General features: G+C 38.6%; 1 protein-coding gene and 1 long non-coding RNA gene across 7 annotated transcripts in view; both read left to right on the forward strand.

Annotated features, from left to right (window-relative positions):
• NTM (neurotrimin) overlaps positions 1-21,153 on the forward strand; it is a 957,218-nt gene that overhangs the window by 808,471 nt on the left and 127,594 nt on the right. The gene's annotated exons all lie outside the window — the stretch shown is intronic.
• LOC121035653 (uncharacterized) lies at positions 8,039-10,310 on the forward strand. Its single transcript, XR_005793010.1, has 2 exons — positions 8,039-9,637; positions 10,065-10,310. It is a non-coding gene; the product is annotated as an uncharacterized LOC121035653 (long non-coding RNA).

Genomic DNA, 21,153 nt, shown 5'->3' on the forward strand with positions numbered 1-21,153 from the left:
TAGCCTTTTTGAATCACTGAGGTTCTGAATCCCATTTTCTAGACCTAAAATGTCAGTTGTGCAATGAATGAATCAACCCTCTTTTCCCGCCTCATGCTAAGTTAAGACCTCGTTATCTATCAGGCTGTGTTAGAAATCTCTTCCAGGGTACTCTAGAGCTTGATATGAGTTGTTCATGACACTTGCTTGGCACCTGGGATTTGGGGACTCTAAACTTTGAGATTGGTGCAGACAAAATGTGTCAGTCTTGAAATGAAGTGAAGCCCAAACAAGGGGCATAGTGTAAAAGTCACTGGGTTATTCATTTCTGGCATTAAGCCTACTTTCTGGAACCTACCTACCACCTCACAATCTCATAACTTTTTACTAGCAAAAAATGTGAGAGGAACATTTTTTTCTATTTATAGAATGTCAGTGACATGCTGAAGAATTCACAGGGTAAACCAGTAACCAGGGATTTCTCCCAGGAGATCCCCCAAATCATGATAGTGGACTTGATTTCCCTCTCCTAGCTTCCCCCATAATATGGTCTTTCCTCTTTTTTAGGACACTATATTCAGTCATCCACTCAATAAAAAAGGAACTACACACTTTATACGTGCCAACAGATGGTTGCATGGACAGTGATGAGCAAGATGTATGTAGTTCCTTTTGGAGTTTGGATTCTTCCTCCCATTTTGTCTTGACTTGCCTCCCTCTCAAGAATATATTCTTTTCATAATTTACAGTTGTATTAAGGAGTTCTGAAGAACTTTCCTAATTAGCCAGGAGCAATACACTGTGCTATGTTCATTCTGCATCTTTTTTTTTTTTTTTTTTAAGAAAACAAATTGAAGTAGCCAATCTGTCCATTACAAATGAGTTCATTCCTATTCAAGCAGCGGCTGTCAGGTACCTTGCCTGAGGCTTCTTACGTTATGAGCAACATATTGGATTTAGTTGTCTGTACTTCCCAGCTACACTGGGATCCCTAGATGAATGGAAGACACAATAACTCAAGAGAGTTTATTGTATTATACATGGTGGTCATGCATAGTTTCAGTAACATAGTGAGCTTGTTCAAGGTAGATATGAATAACCCCTCTCCTGGCCAGACAGAGGTTGTTGGATCTCTAACAACCATATTTCCTTTTAGCAAAATAAGAATATGAAGTAAACTGTGACCCAGATGTCTAGATCAGCAAGAAATAGATAGGATGAAACCTGTTTTTCTCCCAAAGGAAAGAATAATCTGCAATAAAAAAAATGACTAAGTAGAAATATTCAAATTGCTGTAAAGGATGCAGCCATAGAGAATTGTCTAATTCAGTTCAGTTTCCCTGCAGCTCAGATTGCTTTGCAATGCACAGAGTAATTGTTGAGAACCCAAGGAACTTTGCATTCCTCAACCTGGTATTCTCAAGACACATTAATCACTCAGTAACCATTCACATCCCTACTAAGTACAAACCACTGGTTGTGAAGCTGCTTGTGCTAAATAGGTACATTCCACTGTAGTACCTAATTTTATGAAGACTTAGGCCATAACAACTCATCTTTTTTCACCTTTCTGGAATGCGTTTAAGGAAGTATAATTCTAGGCTCATCCTTCCCCTATGATTTTTCCAAACAGATTGTGAACTTTGGATCATTTCTTGCATGGGTCAGGGCAGTCCTGGGTTGCTAACTGAAGGTTTGCTTGGACCACATGTCCCCATTCTGTTGGGTATCTCATATCCGTCTCATTGTAATTCTATGTTAGTCCTTCAATAAGAATGGCCAGCAAGCCCAGAGATAACAGAATAGGAATCAATGGGACCTGCGATTGTCTGCATGCCAGATTCTCTTGTCAACCTAGTCTTCAATCCATTCTGCCAGCTAGATCTCCTCTGGGACTGAGACGTTTGAAAACAGTGCAGCAGCCTCATCTCCTGGGCAGTGTTTTTCTCCATCATTTGCTTTATTAAATATTGATTTTCTGTTGCATTATTAAACCTCAAGTCCAGAGCATAAATTCTGGGCTGATACTTTAATCTGGCTCTCCTCATGTTTTTTTGGCTTTTAGAACTGATTTTCAGGCCAGCTCTCCTGGGGAATCTTTAAGTCAACTAAAGGCCTGAGAGAAACCTGCCTTCAGGAAGGCAGGAACCCAGACTTGAGAAGGAAACTACAAAAAAAGATGGAGCTCCTGCAAAGCAGATCTTCACCTTATACTTGTTCTAGACACAGAAGCCTACCCACATTGGGATTCAAGTGGTTGTACCAGGAAAGTCTTTTGGATTCACAACGTCAAAACTATTGAGTAGGCAAATATCATGCTGAATTAGTTTTAGAATCCAACGTCACTGAACTGTTAAGACATTATCTAATCCACTATCTATTCATCACCCCCACTTTTTTTTATCTCTATTATTCCTAGGATTTGAGTCATCTTGTTTAGTTACACAAGCTTTTGCCTTTTTACTTACTGTGGTTTATTCTTATTTCCTCTTCCTCTTTGTTCTCTCTGAAAGCCAGTGGTTGAGTTGTCGACTATGTCAATCCATTGTAGGATAGAGCCATCACAGACTCTTTCTGAGGGATGTTGACATCTCCAACCAATTGTGTTTGTTAGGGTGACCTCCAAGTTTAATTCCTTGTCCTTTGAATAGTTTCCTAGACTGACACTGTCATTGGCCTGAGCCTGCAGGCATAAGCCTGAGGATAAGAAGCAGAAGGGATCATCATGCCTTTGTCTTCAACACTGACAGACCAACAGGAGAAGAACAGAAGTAAATATTTATGGAATTTCTCTGGCAGGACTGGAACATGTTGTGATCCAAGTGTATATTTGCAGAAAGTGATGATCATCTCCCTGTCTGTACTTCAGTTTATCTCTGATTTCTCTCTATGCTGTGTTAGGTCCCCCATATTCAGAAATCTGGTGTCAGGAAATTATTGCAGGAACTGGTGGAGCATCTGATAAAAGTCCATGGGTTAGAACAGGAATGAGGAATGACATTATAGGATAGAGAGAGAGCACAACTAACTCAGGCTGGCCACTGACACCTGCTTAAAGTGAATCTTCAGGTGCTGTGGGCCAAGAGCTGACTAAGCCCATGTGGCCACATTAGATGCAACTAGAAAATGTTCCTGGGGAATATTTTACAGAAAATATGTGAAAGTCAAGGTGGAACTAATTCATTTCCTCCAACATTCTTCATGTCACCAACATCCTTAGGCTTCCAAACAATAAGAGATGTGCTCTTGAAGGTCAAGGAAAATCTCAGACTATGTATCTTCTCATAGTTTTGTTCCAAACCTGAATCCCTTCATAGTAAGTATGTAGGTAGATAGTACCTACAATTCATTTATCAGTGATGGACAACTAACTAGCTACTCAGGGAGGTACTTCCTTTACAAAAGCTCTAACTTTTTAAACAATATATGTATTAAGCCAAAATTTGCTTCTCTCTAATGTGTGCCTTTTGGTGATTTCCACTAGAACTAGATAGAATAAGTTGAATCTTTTGTAGTAGTAAAAAGTGCTTGGCTGTCAAGAGATAGGAGTTTTGAATATTAAAGATTTCCATAATTTATACATCAAAAATGGCTGAATATTTGTAGCTGCATATGTTTCAATCTGATATTTAATATCTTTGAGTTCTGGCTTTCTCATTTGTACAACTCAAGTGTAACCATTCATCAGTTACACTGTTGGGGAGGGGGTGAATTAGTTGAAGTGCCTAATATTAAGAAGCATTCAATATTTTAAAAATTCAATTTAGGGGCGCCTGGGTGGCGCAGTCGGTTGGGCGTCCGACTTCAGCCAGGTCACGATCTCGCGGTCCGTGAGTTCGAGCCCCGCGTCGGGCTCTGGGCTGATGTCTCAGAGCCTGGAGCCTGTTTCCGATTCTGTGTCTCCCTCTCTCTCTGCCCCTCCCCCGTTCATGCTCTGTCTCTCTCTGTCCCAAAAATAAATAAACGTTGAAAAAAAAATTTAAAAATTCAATTTGACAAATGTTTGCAAACTCCTACTGTGTGTCTGGTACAATGGTAGGTGCTGGACATAGAAAAATTAGTCCTAAATGGTCCCATATCTCACCATGGGAATTACAATTTTGAAGGTGCTTATTATGTTCCTCAAGTTTCCTCTTTTCCTCATAACAGAATAATTCAAGCACTGCATATGGCTGTCATTGTTCTCACCTCATTGTATTGTAAATATTTCTTCACCCAAAAGGTTTTTCACCTCCTCTTTTGGGCTCAAGAGTCATTCATTGAATGTCACATATTTTTTCTCAGTAAATGTGGGCTGTTGAAGAATTTCTATTTCTTCATCTTTCCTTCTGTGGTATGTTCTAGTGTCTTCCCTTCTCCCTTCAGATGTTAGCTACATTTCTCCAGGGCAGGGTAGCACACTCTCATAAAAGCCAAACACGTGCTCAGACTTTGATGTGGTCACTGCATGTGACCTGTCCTGTTGCTGATACCTTTATTACTCTTTCATACAACTTTACTACTTCTGTTTTTCCCTTGGTTTCCTCACTGACAAAATCTACCAATACAATTGGAGTCATCATTAAGAAATCTATTAGGATCATAATAATTCACTCAACTGGTAAAAGAAAGTTTATTGGAAAGTTGGGCTGACTTTGTGCAAACAAGTGCAGAGAGGAACAGGCAAACCCTATGGCATGGGGCTGCCCTTGACAGTTCCTCTCTGTGCTTCTTTTGTTGGGGCTGTGTGGTCACATTGTTGCTTCTTTTTAGACATCTCCCATGGTCTCTTGCATCTTTCCCTTAGGATTTCTCTGGTCCCCACTAATTTCATCTCATATATGGCCTTGTCCTGCCTTAATAGATCACAGCTAGATGATTTGGTTTGGAGGCCTCAAGTTCAAATTAGCAAGAAATGGAGTCAGGCTATCTTTACCTGAGTCAGGTGTTCACCCTTGCTCCAATCAGCAATGGTTGGGGTAAGGGTAGAGATCACACAATTTATGATGCTATTTTTATCTATTCAGGGTTATGCCATTTCCAAAAGTTAATATGAGTAAAAGGTTAGTGATTGGAAGATCTTATATAGAGATATTTTTTAATGTATGAAAAGTTATAAACCAAGGGTGATCAGCCTGGACCTTCCCTGTTTCTCTCTGGTTCCTCTCATCTACTGCACTTCCTTTCTGAGCACAGCTAGCTTTATGTCTTCACCTGAAACACAATCAGAAGATGTGTCCAGGAAATGGAAGGCTTCTCTCCAAAAACAGGACTTGAGGGAAATGTGTTCAGTGGCTAGAAATCATCCAAATTTGAAATGTTTTGGCATTACAGAGGAATAAGCCTATTAAAATCTACCTAAGTGTCAATAATTAAAATCAGGAATAGCGTTGGAAAGGTCAGCCATGCTCTGTGTCAACACCCAGTTCTCCCCAGCATGCAGTCTCACAAGATATATAATCTCCAGGTCACATAGGAGTATTGCAAATGGGTTGGGGACCCAGGAATCTTTGGGCTATTTCTGTCTCAAGTTATTTTTATTTTTCCATTTGATGCTGTCAGGAACTCAGGAACTGATCATTTGTGCTGGAAATAGCACAACTTCTGCCCTTTGTTTCGATCGTGTTTGCCATGTGTGATTGGTGAATTTGATTGCTGGCCATAGAAAATTGAATTTGTGTCAAGAGCATTCTGAACAGATCAATGCAGGAAGAAACCAGTCAAGATCAATTGTAATACCAAAGAACTAGTATAAAAGTCATAGGAGGGGCACCTGTGTGGCTCAGTCAGTTAAGCATCTGAATTTGGCTCAGGTCATATCTCATGGTTTGTGAGTTTGAGCCCCACATTGGGCTCTGTGCTGAGAGCTTAGAGCCTGGAGCCTGCTTAGGATTCTGTGTCTCCTTCTCTCTCTGCCCCTCCCCAACTTGTACTCTGTCTCTATCTCTCAAAAAATAAGTAAACGTAAAAAATAAAAATAAAAATATTTAAATATTATTTTTGGTTTTTTTTAATATGAAATTTATTGTCAAATTGGTTTCCATACAACACCCAGTGCTCATCCCAACAGGTGCGCTCCTCAAACCCATCACCCTCAATACCCATCATCCCAACAGGTTCCCTCCTCAATACTCATCACCCAACACATGCCCTCCTCAATACCCTCCCACCCCCCATCAACCCTCAGTTTATTCTCAGTTTTTAAGAGTTTCTTATGATTTGGCTCTCTCACTCTCTAACTTTTTTTTTTCCCTTCACCTCTCTCATGGTCTTCTGTTAAGTTTCTCAGGATCCACATAAGAGTGAAACCATATGGTATCTGTCTTTCTCTGTATGACTTGTTTCACTTAGCATAATTCTCTCCAGTTCCATCTGCATTGCTACAAAAGGCCATATTTCATTCTTTCTCATTGCCAAGTAGTATTCCATTGTGTATATAAACCGCAATTTCTTTATCCATTCATCAGTTGATGGACACTTAGGCTCTTTCCATAATTTGGCTATTGTTGAAATGCTGCTATAAACATTGGGATACAAGTGCCCTTATGCATCAGCACTCCTGTATCATTGGGTAAATTCCTAGCAGTGCTATTGCTGAGTCATAGGAAAGATCAATTTTTAATTTTTTGAGGAACATCCACACTGTTTTCCAGAATGGCTCTACCAGTTTGCATTCCCACCAACGGTGTAAGAGGGTTCTTGTTTCTCCACATCCTCGCCAGCATCTATAGTCTCCTGATTTGTTCATTTTAGCCACTCTGACTGGCGGGAGGTGGTCTCTCAGTGTGGTCTTGATGTATAGAAATCAGTTTCATTCTTATACACTAATAATGAAGCAACAGAAAGACAAATAAAGAAACTGATCCCATTCGCAATTGCACCAAGAACCATAAAATACCTAGGAATAAACCTAACCAAAGATGTAAAAGATCTGTATGCTGAAAACTATAGAAAGCTTATGAAGGAAATTGAAGAAGAAACAAAGAAATGGAAAAACATTCCATGCTCATGGATTGGAAGAATAAATATTGTTACACTGTCAATACTACCCAAAGCTATCTACATATTCAATGCAATCCCAATCAAAATTGCACCAGCATTCTTCTCAAAGCTAGAATAAGCAATCCTAAAATTTGTATGGAATCACAAAAGACCCTGAATAGCCAAAGTAATTTGAAAGAAGAAGACCAAAGCAGGAAACATCACAATCCCAGATTTTAACCTCTACTACACAGCTGTAATCACCAAGACAGCATGGGATTGGCACAAAAACAGATGCATAGACCAATGGAATAGAATAGAGACTCCAGAATTGGACCCACAAAAATATGGCCAACTCATCTTTGACAAAGCAAGAAAGAATATCCAATGGAAAAAAGACAGTCTCTTTAACAAATGGTGCTGGGAGAACTGGACAGCAACCTGCAGAAGAATGAAACTAGACCACTTTCTTACACCATTCACAAAAATAAACTCCAAAAGGATAAAGGACCTGAATTTGAGACACGAAACTATCAAAACCCTAGAGGAGAAAGCAGGAAAAAAAAAAAACTTTGACCTCAGCTGCAGCAATTTCTTACTTGACACATCTTCAAAGGTAAGGGAATTAAAAGCAAAAATAAATTATTGAGACCTCATGAAGATAAAAAGCTTCTGCACTGCAAAAGGAAACAATCAACAAAACTAAAAGGCAACCAACAGAATGGGAAAAAAATATTTGCAAATGACATATTGGGCAAAGGGCTAGTATCCAAAATCTATAAAGAACTCACCAAACTCCACACCTGAAAAACAAATAATCCAGTGAAGAAATGGACAGAAAACACTAATAGACATTTCTCTAAAGAAGACATCCAGATGGCCAACATGCACATGAAAAGATGCTCAACATCACTCCTCATCAGGGAAATACAAATAAATAATTGTTTTAACATTTATTCATTTTTGAGAGACAGAGAGAGACAGAGCATGATTGGGGAAGGGGCAGAGAGAGGTAGACACAAAATATGAAACAGTATCCAGGCTCCGAGCTGTCAGCACAAAGCCTGACGCAGGGCTTGAACCCACGAACCGTGAGATTATGACCTGAGCTGAAGTCAGACACTCAACCAACTAGCCACCCAGCCCCCCCTCCACCAAAAAAAAAAAAAAAAAAATTAAAGTCATAAGACTCTGATGCCAACCTGTAACTCTCAAGTCTAAACTCCTCCAACTTTCCTCCCCAATGTTCTTTAGTTAAATCTCATAATACTCTATGAGGTCAGTTAGTGTCTGATGGTAGACATCCAGAAGAGAGAAATACACTTCCAGTCCAATTTTACTTACCAAATTTGTAAAAAGTGAGGCAACATATAGTAATAAAAATGATTATTATAATTGCTCCATACATTTCCCAGGTACTGTGTTGTGTCCTATATGCACATTTTCTAACTTAACCTTCAAAAGAAGCTTATAAGTTAAATGTCTTTATCATTAGCATTTATGACTAAGGAATCAGACCTGGACAGGTTAATTAATCTGTGTATGATGGCCTATGAGTTCACAGAAAGTGAGTTTTAGGTCTTCTATGGCTCCAGACTCCATGCTTTGAACTATCTCTATTTGATTTCTTTGTATTTTTAAACCACAAAGGTGCATACCAATATGAATAAGCACATGATTGCTGCTCTATTCTTATAATTTTACTCATTCTACTAGATGTGTAGTAAACTAGACATTCTCTCTTCTCCATGAAGGCTCACTGGGATCCATGGAGGAAAGTTACTCAAACTCCTATTACATTTGTAGTAGTGGCATGGGTCTGAATTTGTAAAGTGGTTTCCCTGTCCACTATCACAACCAACTTAGGAAGGTGTGGGGCAAGCGGGGCAAGTGTTATCAATTTCATTTTCTGAGTGGAGACAGTGGGACTCACAGAATGTGCTAAGCACCCAAGTTAGTGGAGAGTGCAGTCCCCTGGCTGCAGGGCTACTGGTCTTTCTGCTTTTTTTCGCTTCAATAAGATAAAGCATTTACTTTTAAAGTTATCACAGCCTAAATCGTATGAACCTTTTTTCTTAAATATTGGACTGCTTCCTCTCCCAGTTCCTTAAAATAATCAAACAATAGCAACAGCAATCAAAAACCAGTTCAGAATGCTTTAGACACAGAATCTCTTATGTTTATATCTTTATGCACAGAATGTCTTATAAACCCATTTGGTGTGACCTAGCCTGTAATAGAATGCTTTCAACAGAGAGACACATTGGAAGGAGGCCTTAACTGACTACTTAGAAAACCAAATTCATGACTTAAAGACCTAATGATTCAGTCTCATCAATCTTTATTGCCAAAAAGTGCTTATTGATGGTCTCCTGTATTCTACACCATCAGCTGGGAACTTAATAGCTGGCTGACCTTGGACAAGTCATTTAACTTTTCCAGACCTTAATTCTATCATCTGAAGAATAGACTTAATAATGCTCCTTTCCCTACCTCAGATAGTTATTGTAAGAGTAAAACTAAATCATGAATATCAAGTGGTGATATAAACAAATGAATTTCTGTATTTATATGATGCATTGTTTTTTTAAGCTCCCAAAAATGTTTGTGAATATATTGGCAAATGAAGAATGCACTTTTCTACATGCCCCAGGAGTAACTGAAAACAATGTTGGAAAAATTCCATCACAGACCTGAGGTGTGTTGGATGAAGGGCAGGGCAAGAGGGAAGTCACTGTGTCCTGTCTTTTTCTTGCTGGGTATAGAAGGCTGCCTTTGGCAGAATTTAGCCACTGATTTTTGCTCTTGGAACTGCTCGCTCTGAATGGTGTGATTTCTGTGGCATTTTCGTCTTTTTCTTTCTCTTTCTGGCAAGTCTCTTTGAAATATTATTTTTGCTTCCTCGATGGCAGGGCTGTATAATTGATAGCCTCTCTGGGTTGCTGGAGCTGTGCATTTAAACCATGCTTGCCTTGGCTCCAACGCCTCAGAGTTCATTACTTTTTGAAAAGCTGCACGTCTGTTTGTGTTCAGATTATTGTTGCTCTGGAGAGGGAGGTTATTGTCAGGCAGGAAGATGAGTGTGGAGAAGAATTCATGATAATCAAATTCTCTTTTCTCTTTAGATGAATATTTCTGGGTAACAGGACTTCACATTTATCTGATATGGCTGTTCTGAACCAGGGGACCAAGGACCTTCACTTTTCCCCTGCAGCATGCTGGAGGGAGCTCAGCAATATTCAGTCCTGGGATGTGGGAGGCTGCTGCTTTGCAAATAAAGTGGGTAATAAAAGTGCCCAGCTCTGGTACTAGAGAATGATTTAATGCAGAATATATACATGTGATATTTTTAATTAAAGGTGTGGAGTATACGTGGTTCTCTGTGACAGTGTGGGTGGAGGGCACATGTCCTTTCCACTTGAGTCTGTGATCTTCTCTCAACTCTTCAATGATCATCACATCATTCTCAGTCCCTGTATCTCTTTTTGCCACACAGGTCTGCATACACTATTATCACTCATGTATGCCCACACCTTGTGTCCTACTCTCTGCCTTGTACCGGGTCCATAACCATTAGATTTTATAAAGTCAACCAAGGTTGTGTAAATTTAGAATATACCAGAACATTGTCTTTATGGCAGATTAAGAATAATTCCTCCCTTTCCCATGGATGGAGATGCAAAAACAGAGTTCTTAGAGTGGTTGTGGGAGATATTACTGATAACTTTTAGCTGGGATTCTGCCATTCTCTGTCCCTTCCTTTGCAGCCTGAAAAAAAGAAATTGTACCCAATTCTTTAAGACTGAAATGAATTGCCTTCTTTGAGAAGCCACCCTTAAATATTTCCACATCCCAGCCCAGCCCATCTTAAGAAAGTTGCTGGGTTCTCCCCTTGAACTTTCAAAAAATGTATTTGTAACATGACTGCAGCATTCCTGTCACTGTTTTGTGATTATCCATCTCATAGGTGTTCCCTTTGCCCCCATTGCATCCCTTGAGGATTGGATCCAGGTTTTTAAAATTTATTTCCATTTCATCACCATCAGTGAGGTCCTGACATATGCTTAACACTAAAGAAAGATTCATTGAATAAATCCATGAAAGGATTTTGCGTGATCAAAGCATATTCAGATTTTTCCCTCCAGTTAAGTGTTACTGTATGCAGAAGAGAATCTGTGTAGTGTGCAGAAGGCTTGCTCATTCATCTGTCCTTGGAAAACTCACGTAACTTCTCATTCCAGAAGGAGAAGTAGTCAGGTACAGTGCCTCAGGTGGGGCTATTTGCACAAGGTTAGGTGATAAAAAGTAGGCATTTTTAAAAGATTTTTTTTTTTTACATTTTGGTCAGTTAGATAGAATCAGTCTTTAAAGAAAGGAAAACACATAGAAAAAAATCAGTTTCAAAAGGATTTTTCATCTCTATAGGAGATGAAACACTTTTAAGTTGAAGGCAGTTTCTTTCCCTTTTACAATATAACAAGTAGAAGATATTGTCACATCTTGTCATTTGAAGGGTGTAAAACTGGGTTATATAAGTGACAAAGGATATCATGCATATGCTGGTGTTTTACAAATAATAAATATTTGAGGGATTCCTCAGTATATGTACCACAGGACTTTCTAAATAAGACACCAAGGGGTAGATTTTCTCCAAGGTTTATTCTTGAAAAAGGCTATTATATCTGTATCCTCCTTAGTATTCTGGGAGTGGGGAAAGCTTTTAGCCTCTCTGAATCCTAGTCAAGTATATGAGCCTAAGTTTTATTGTTTCTTTGTTACTCAACCTTCTCTTGATGCATTCCATACTAGATTGTGTGGATTATTACAGCCTAAAGCTCAGCAAAGTGGAGGTGATTATCAGAATTTGAAATGCTGTGACATTTTTCTGCCAAAAAGTAATTGATTTATTAGAGACATTACAATACATGCATGATTCAACATAAGAGGTTTCTTTGAAATTGTTCAGTATCAAATCCTGTGGGAGACTATTTGCTTTCAGCACCACGGACAGAAACTCTCTTTCATTCAGATTCAGTTGGCCTTGTACAAGTAAATATTAGAGCTCAACAGTAGCACTCCAATCTAGTGGCCACAGTATGATTCAATTTAATAGCTTTAACAATTTCAGCTGGCGAGTACCAGAACATTAATACATTGTTTTGCACTTACGTTGCCACAAAGTGGAACAAGAGGACAGGATCGGATGACTTTATAATACATTATGATTACTATCATTACTGTTGCTAAAACTAAGGATAATATTTTACAAAAAATCAGATCAAATATAGAACATTTCAGAAGATGTTTGATGTTTCCTAACAAGCAAATTCTTCGTAATTCTGTACTTCAAAACTCTATGCAAGGAGCCATAATTGAGTTCAGTGGTTCCACACCTGAGCAATGAACCGAACAGACTAACAAAATGCCTAAAGCTAATGAAAATCTTGTTGTTGAAAGCAAAGAAGCCCCAGTGGGGCATGGGGTAAAATACTGGGAAGATTAGGATCTCTGCCTTAATGGCTGTGAAATAATGTATTTATCCTGACTATGTAAACCTCTTGTTAATTCCCAATTGCTTCAGGCAACTGTCCAAAAACTTTTAAAATAGAGACACAGTTTTAATCCAGGATACTATTTGCTTCTTTATTTACTGTTTATTGAATATAAACCTTCCAAAGCAACGATATTACTCCTTACACAACATGACAAGAGAAATGAAAACTAATAATGGAGGAATATGGGGGTTTTGCTGAATCATTCACATTAAACCGGTTTATACAATATATACCTATGTTGATTCTTGAATTAAAAATATTTATATGACATAAGATGATGTAAGGCTTAAATAACTTAGATAATATAGGTAAACTCCGGATCATTAGGATAGTATCACTCGATTGTGGTCTCAGGGATAAACACACATGTGGCTTATGCTTATCACTTGTTTGACACAAAGAGGGTGGTGATAAAATTTAATATTATGTAAGTTACCTTCTTTTGCTTTGTTATCCAGAAAAGGTCCAATGTTTACTTCTTACATAAAAAAGCATCTGTATAACTAAACAGTATTCCCATTTTGCCATTTCTGTCAGGAAGCTCAAAAAGAAAGGTAAAGCTTAACATCAAAGTTTATGTTCATGTTTATCATTGCATTTGAGGTATTTTCCCTTTTTTTCCCTTACCTTATGGATTTGCTCCTTCATTTTGTATTTTTATTGTAAAGTGCCTCAGATTTATTGTGGAAATAGTGGAATATAAATAATTACACATAACCACACACACACACACACACACACACATATAGTATATATAATTTAACTTAATTTATTATTGTCTTAAACATGCCCTTGACACTTGACCACTTGTGCTTTATATAGATATGGAATATTTGTCCACTTTAAAAATTGAGGATGGGGGAGGAATGCTCATTATTTATCCATCAAGAAAGCATGATGTAGAAGGGAATTAACAGTTAAATTAAAAGAATAAGAATTTCACAAATGTAGATCAGGCCATCTAAGAGACGGAAGATTTTTATTCAGAACAAAAATGTTTTTAAATATTATGGTAATATGTAAGTTCTGATAATTGAACATTTAACTTGTCAATTGGATTAATGAATTCAAAGCAAAGAAAACCTTGGGCATTTCAGTCATTCAGTTCAAACAATTATATTAATTAAGTAAGCTGAATTTGCTTTTTGTTCCTGATTTTATTCATTTGCCATCCATTTGTTGAGTACCTGTTATGTTTCAGGCACTCAGTACTGTCTGGGCATTCAAAGATAAAAGAGAATTGCTATTCTCAGAGTTTTCAGGAAGCTCCACTGTCTATTAACATCTGATACAGTGAACTGTCCTAGGATGCTAGAGAAACAAAAAAGAGGGTCAATACTGAACTGGTTTAAGGTGGTGTGGAATCAGGGAAGGCTTCCAAATCTGAGTCTTGATTTAAAGGGCTAAGAGGAGTTGGCTGTATGAAGATTGATAGTCTGCCAATTGAAGGAATCAGAATGGATGCACAAGAGAGAATTCTGGTAAAAGGGGGATGGGACAAACATCCAAATCCAGCTTATAGATAATGGTTGAAAGATAGGTGTGGGAAGGCAAAGGATGTGAGTATATATTCATGTATGCCTGTGTGTGTGAGAGAGAGAGAGAGACTAAGGTTGGGTGAGGATCAGATTGGAGATGTGTAAATGCACCAGTGCTGAAGCTCTTTAGTTAATATACTCAGCTAAGGATTTTAGATAATGCTAACCTGAATGAAAAGTAAATAGGTTTTAATATTATAAGAAGATGAGGGGTGTCTGGGTGGCTCAGTCAGTTAAGTGCCTGACTTTGGCTTAGGTCATGATCTCATGGTTTATGAGTTCCAGCCCCAAATCAAGCTCTCTGCTGTCAGCACAGAGCCTGCTTCCAGGTTCTCTGTCTCCCTCTCTCTCTGTCCCTCCCCCACTCTCTCCCTCACTCTCTCTCAAAAATAAATAAGCATTACAAAAATATAAGCAGATGAGATTTGCATTTTTGAAAAGATAATCCCAAGTCATTTTGGAAGATTGTTTGGAGAGGGGACAAAACTGGCACACTCAAACTATAGTAATTTCAGGGGAGCAGTGAGAATGGCCTAAATTAAGGTAGTTAGCCATGATGATAAAGGAGATATAGCTGAATGATTTTTCATCTGTGAGAATCCATGGGACTTGGTGACTGATTGGTACAGGGTATAAGGAAACTGAAGAAGAATGGGATAGTGTCTTGACTGAGGAATTGTACAGCATAGTGGTTTAGCATGTGATCTCTACAAGCAGAATGGCTATTTATTTAATTATTTAAGAGAGAGACCATGAATGAGAGTAGGGGGAGAGGGTCAGGGGAGAGAGAGAGAGAGAGAGAGAGAGAGAGAGAGAGAGAGGGAATCCCAAGCAGTCTCCATGCTCAGTGCAGAGTCCAACTCAGGGCTCAATCTCACAGCACTGGCATCATGATCTGATCCAAAATCAAGAGTTGCATGCTCAACTGACTGAGCCACCCAGGCACCCCAGAAAAATGGCTGTTTTAAGATCTTGCTGTTTTATCGTGACATGTGGTTTCAGTTTCTTCAGCTGAAAATGGGAAATGTTAATAATTACAGTAGTGTAATGTTACATGTACTTTCAGAAAGTTATTGGAAAATCTGACACTTCCTGGACTCTCTTTAAAAGCTCATGAACACCAGTTTAGAGCTGTTGGACTCTAAACAGCTGTTTAGAGCTGTTTAGTCCCTCTAAAAGAGGGACTTCTTGGGTTTGGTGGGAAAAGTGGTTCCTTCAGTATGGGACTTCACATTCACTTTATATCATGTATTCACAGAACAATACATTTTTATATAACCTGTGAAGATGAAAGAGAATAATAACATCCTTAAAGGGGATATAATAATCCAATAGAGAGATGTTGGAGGTGATTAGCAAGGGTATTTGAAAAGCAGAGAGAAGTCAATAGTCATGTTAAGTCAAACACAACTTTTAAACAAGCTACTAGGGGCACCTGGATGGCTCTGTCTGTTAAGCATCCAACTTCAGCTCAAGCCATGATCTTGGAGTTTGTGAATTCGAGCCCCACGTTGTGCTCTGTGCCGACAGTGCAGAGCCTGGAGCCTGCTTCGGATTCTGTGTCATTCTCTTTCTCTCTCAAAAATAAATAAACATTAAACAATTTTAGAAAGCTACTAGTTACTGATAGAGAATTATTAAAGGAAGATATTAGCCAAGAAGTAAAGCAGACAGCTTCAAAGGAACAAGGAAAATGGGGTGAAAATTGTTTTAAGTCCTTAAAAGAAAAGGACAAATGATAGAGTTTTTATGTAATTTAACAGCTTTCCCTATATAAGTAATTCTGGTCTGTCCTTGATTCCAGAACTGCAAGCTCATAGGTTCACAAGCTCACAATAGAAAACAAAACAAAACAACTCTCTCGGAATTTTCTATACTTTGTGTCCTAGACACTTGGACACAAATCCAAGGACCTGAGTTACTAATATCCATGTCTGATACCTGTACAGTCACCATAGTTGGTAGTTCATCTCCCCATCTCCATTCCACTTATCCTTAATGGATGAAAATTTTAAATCTTATAAGGCTGTGCCATCAGGTTGCCTCTCCATTGTTTTATGCTGCTACCAGACCCAGGCAAACATGGGCCTCTTCTTGGGTAAAGTAGAAGAAAAAAGTGAAGAAAAGAATGAGCAGAGAGGAGAAGGAAAAAATGATAAAATTCATTCAGCACTCTATGGATATGATTAGTCATTCAACACTATCAATTAAGGCTACTTATTTTACTCGAGGATCACAGAAAAAGTTACAAAAAAGTGTAAGGTAAGGTAAGCTATTCTTCTAAGGACACCAGGAATCTCTTACTGTCAGATCCGTTGATATCTTTTCAGTATTTTCTCTGCTGACATTGCTTCAGTGGCTGCCCCTCTCCTTGATATTCTTTCTTTCCCAGGTTTTCATGAAACCACTGTCTCCTGACTTTCATCCAGCTCTGACTCACTCTGTCTCAGTTTCCTTTGTTTGATAACCTAGATACTTTTCACAACTCACAAATCTGGAATTCCTCTGGATTCTAACTTTGAGTATTTTCCCTTCCAGTCTTTCTCAGGTGATGCTACTCAATCATGGCATTAGCACAGAGGTATTGATTTGGGCAGTCCTTAAGGTGTGCTCTATCTCATCTCTTTCTAAATTATCAAATGATTTCAGGCTATCTAGTGAGCATATTAACTTGTATGTCCTGCAAACAGCTTGAACTCCACATATTTCAAACTGTTCTTATTATCTTTTGTACGTAACTGGGTTCTTGGTTTCAATCAACAGAGATTGATTAAGGTTGACTTAACAAAAATGGAATTGATTACAAGTATACTGTATAACTAATGGAATTGATAGAGGGTTGATTCAAAAAAAGGGAAAGAGGTCAATATACACATACAACAATCAGTGAAGGCAGAGTCTCCCAGGGCATTAGAGCCATTGCAGCTAACAAGGGCACCATTATTGGCACTATCATGGAACTTCTGATGTGTCTGAGCATTAGACATCCCAAAGGGAATAAATTCCAAACTGTCCCTGCCTCTTTTCTTCACTTGCTAAAGGCAGAGTCCTTGATAAGAGCATGCAATAGACAGAGACCAGTTGATATGCCCATTCTCCAGCTACAAGAGTGTAAAAGCACAACTCTTTGACCTTATCAGATTTTATAGTGGACTCACACTATATAGGGTTTCTTAAATATAGAAAAAGGGTTCAGATTCTGGGTAGTATTTTTAAAAAAATTTCTTTTCAACGTTTTATTTATTTTTGGGACAGAGAGAGACAGAGCATGAACGGGGGAGGGGCAGAGAGAGAGGGAGACACAGAATTGGAAACAGGCTCCAGGCTCTGAGCCATCAGCCCAGAGCCTGACATGGGGCTCGAACTCACGGACCGCGAGATAGTGACCTGGCTGAAGTCGGATGCTTAACCGACTGCGCCACCCAGGCGCCCCTCTGGGTAGTATTTTTAAAGAAAGACAAATTCCCACTGCATATTCTATGTATGTCTTCTCTACAAGTGGTACTTCTCATCTCAGCAAATGACAACAACGTACAGTCAACCAAGCTAGAACCTCAGTATAACCTGTATTTTTTTTTCTTTTTTTTAATGGTATAATCTATTTGTTGGTGCTGATTATGTAAGTCACCAAGTGTTACAAATCCATCTACCAGATATTCCTTAACTCTTTTGCATGCTACCCTTTCCCCTCTTAGATCGACCCTATCCATGCCATTTTTTTTTTTTAAAGAATACCTTTAATACTTTTGGGCATTAATAATAAGGTTAAGGATGTTATGGGTGTGGGTTCCAGCATCATACCACCTGGGTAAAAATCATACTTCTGCCACTCACTAGCTGAGTGACCTTATGCATTTTACCTAACCTTGCTCTGTGTCATATGTAAAATAAAGTTTTAATAATAACTGCCACATGGAGTTGATGCAAGGATTAATTGAGGTCGTGTTTTTAAAGCATTTTGAATGCTCACAAACAATAGGCATCTGTAAAGGTAACACTAAAAGTGAAAAGTAGTGGTAGTGGGTGAGGTGGTGAAGATGCTAATATGGTGATAGTAGGAGTAGAAACTACCTCTCATCAGTACTTTCTAGAATATGCAGTCTATATTGCTGATAGCATTATCCTTACAAAACATTAATTTGATTTTGTTACTCTCCTGCTTAGAATTTTCTGATAGTTCCCATTTCCTGAGATAAAAAACACTCTTTCATGAGGCATATGAGCTCCTGCAAAATGGGATCCCAGATTATCTTTCTGCCACTGTCTTCTACCACTCATCACTATCCATGTTGCAGAAGGGGAACATAGACCAACTCACTCCCCAGCATTTCAGACTTGTTACTTCTAACTTTCACACATGCTATTTTTACTTCCTGTAACACTTTCCTTTGTACGCTTACAGCTTCCACATTTCCTGTATGACCAAAGCACACATTTTAGCTTACTTCCCCCCGCTTGTGTTCCCATCATACTTGACACATACATCTCATATGGTGGCACTGTATAGTATCTGTTGCATGTATCATCAACTTCTTCACTCACTGAGGTGCCCTTGCACTGAATGCTCCTGCTCTATTCATTTCCATCTCTGTTATGTGGGACTGGCACATAGTAGGTGCTCATGGAATGGTTATTCAACTGTTGCATTAATGAACACATTTGTAATGACTCTGAGGACATAGAGGAGACCAGGGAGAGGTGCACCAACTTGTTCCAGATAAGCACACCTGTCTCACTGGCTACATTTGGCAGGGAAGTGAACAGGCAAAGTATTTGAGGGCCTTGACTCCTGAATGTATGCTTTAATCATTTCCAGTTTGTGCTTGGCACAAGCCACCTTGCTAGAGATGTTAACAGAATACCGGGAACGCATAGCCCTTTTTTTCTGAAGGAATTTTCATTCCAATAGAAACTGTAGATTAGTGGACATCATACTTATAAGACTCTGGAGCCAAATTTGCAATCACTGTTATGGGGAAGAGCCCAAGGACTGTGCATTTATTAGTACAATATTTTAAATCAAAAATTACTACCCTTCCAAAGACAGGTGCCATTTGAAAAGCTCCATGTTCCTTGAAAGAACCAGGACAAGCATATTTTCTCTAGATCAAAGAAGTTGTAGAAACTTTAGATCCCCTCCATTCAAAATAAAATAAAATCACAAACTCACAATCAGGCTAACTGCTACTTTCTTTATTGTCTTTGAAAACGAAGAACACTACTGGATGAGACTAGAAATAATTGTTCAGAAATAATTTTCACAAAATTTAATTATGGAAAAACAATAACTTTATAAAAAGTGAGTGAATACCCTTTCCATTCCTAAAATATGCCACAATACCCTGAAAGCATTCCCATGTAATATTAAGTTCTGGGGACCAGGACTAGGAAATTACTGGTGTAAAATGCTTCAATCCCAGACACTGTGCTTTAATTCAAATATGAAGGATTTCAGTGTGTACTTGGAAATTATAAATCATTATCTAAGAAACAAACAAATGCACAAGAGCAAAGGTATGACACACTGACTGCCCTATAACCGTATAGTCAGGGCAAATAGCAGCAAGTTCTCCATTGCCAAATAGCAACTGTTTTTGCTTTAGAATATGATGCTTACACCCCTTTAACCTCCTGTGCTACCAGCACCCCTACCTTATGAGTGACTTGATGAATGTTACTTATGTGGAAAATTGTTTGATCTCAGCATCTCCTGTACATTTATTTGAACTAAAATAAGGAAGGTAGTTATTCTGCATTTAAAATATTTTATTTTTGCTTTGAAAGGACTGGGTTTAAGGGTATCCATGGCTCTTCTTGCCTCATATCCTGTTTCCACCAACAGAAAAGGAAATTCCACCAAAATGTTTTTGTCCTTGCTAAGGCTAGAGAAAAGATTGCCTTCCTTAATTCCTACTTTGTTCTCTTGCAGAAGAAAGGGTGAGTCTGGGCTCATTAACCTGACCCATACATCACTGTTTACTATTTCCAAAGCAGAGTCCCCTCCCAAGCTCATTTTAGACTTGTCTTTGCCCAGGTTTACAGGGCACTTGCACTCCCTGTGTTCCTGCAGTATACAGACAAGTGGAACTCTTCTCTATTCAGCTTTCCCACCTTCTACTTGATAAGTAGATCAGATTGGTTTTAGGCAAAGAGTTGCTTTACCCAAAGAAAATGAAAACACTAATTCAAAAGGAGAGACACACCCCTATGTTTATTGCAGCATCACTTACAATAACCAAGATATGGAAGCAACCTAGGTGTCCATCAATAGATGGATGGGTAAAAAAGATATGGTACATATACGCAATGGTATATTACCCAGCCATAAAAATAATGAGATCTTGACATTTGTGATAACAAGGATGGACCTAGAGGGTATTATGCTATGTGAAACAAATCAGATAGCAAAAGACAAATACCATATGATTTCACTTATATGTGGAAGTTAAAAAAAAAAACAAAACAAATGAACAAACAAACAAAACCAAATTCTTAAATACAGAGAACAATCTGATGGTTGCCAGAGGAGAGGTGAGTGGAAGGATGGACCAGATAAAGAGGATTAAGAGGTACAAACTTCCAGTTATAAAATAAGTAAGTGATGGGGCAAAAAAGTACAGTTGATTGAATATAATCGATAATATTGTAATAATGTATGGTGACTACACTTATCTGCTGAGCATTGAGTAACGTATAGAATTGTTGAATCACTGTGCTGTACACTTGAAACTAACATTGCATTGTGTATCAGCTACATCTCAGTAAAAAAGGGGGAAACGGGAAGTTTTTCTTCCTACAGGCCCTACCACACCCCCAGTCCTCCTGATCTGACAGTAAGACTGGTTAGACCTTTGATCCCAACTGAAGCTTTGCTCCATCCTTCAATTGTTAGTACCTGCAAGGAAGAACCACAGAAGGATTAGCAACCTAACATTTCATTGCTGCATTTTTTTGAACGTGTGCTATTTGTAAAGCCACCACCTGAATTTGATGAAGAGTTAGCTACAGGTAGTTTTATGGCAGAATATTCAGTTATAAGCAGTTGATCTTCAGTCAGGTTAACACAACATTATTAATGTACTGTGTCACCGTGAACCTAAGCTACACGTTGTCTGGTCAGA

Source organism: Herpailurus yagouaroundi, unplaced genomic scaffold, assembly GCF_014898765.1.
Source record: "Herpailurus yagouaroundi ecotype Mexico unplaced genomic scaffold, PumYag 161, whole genome shotgun sequence".
NCBI classification, from domain to species: Eukaryota; Metazoa; Chordata; class Mammalia; order Carnivora; family Felidae; genus Herpailurus; species Herpailurus yagouaroundi.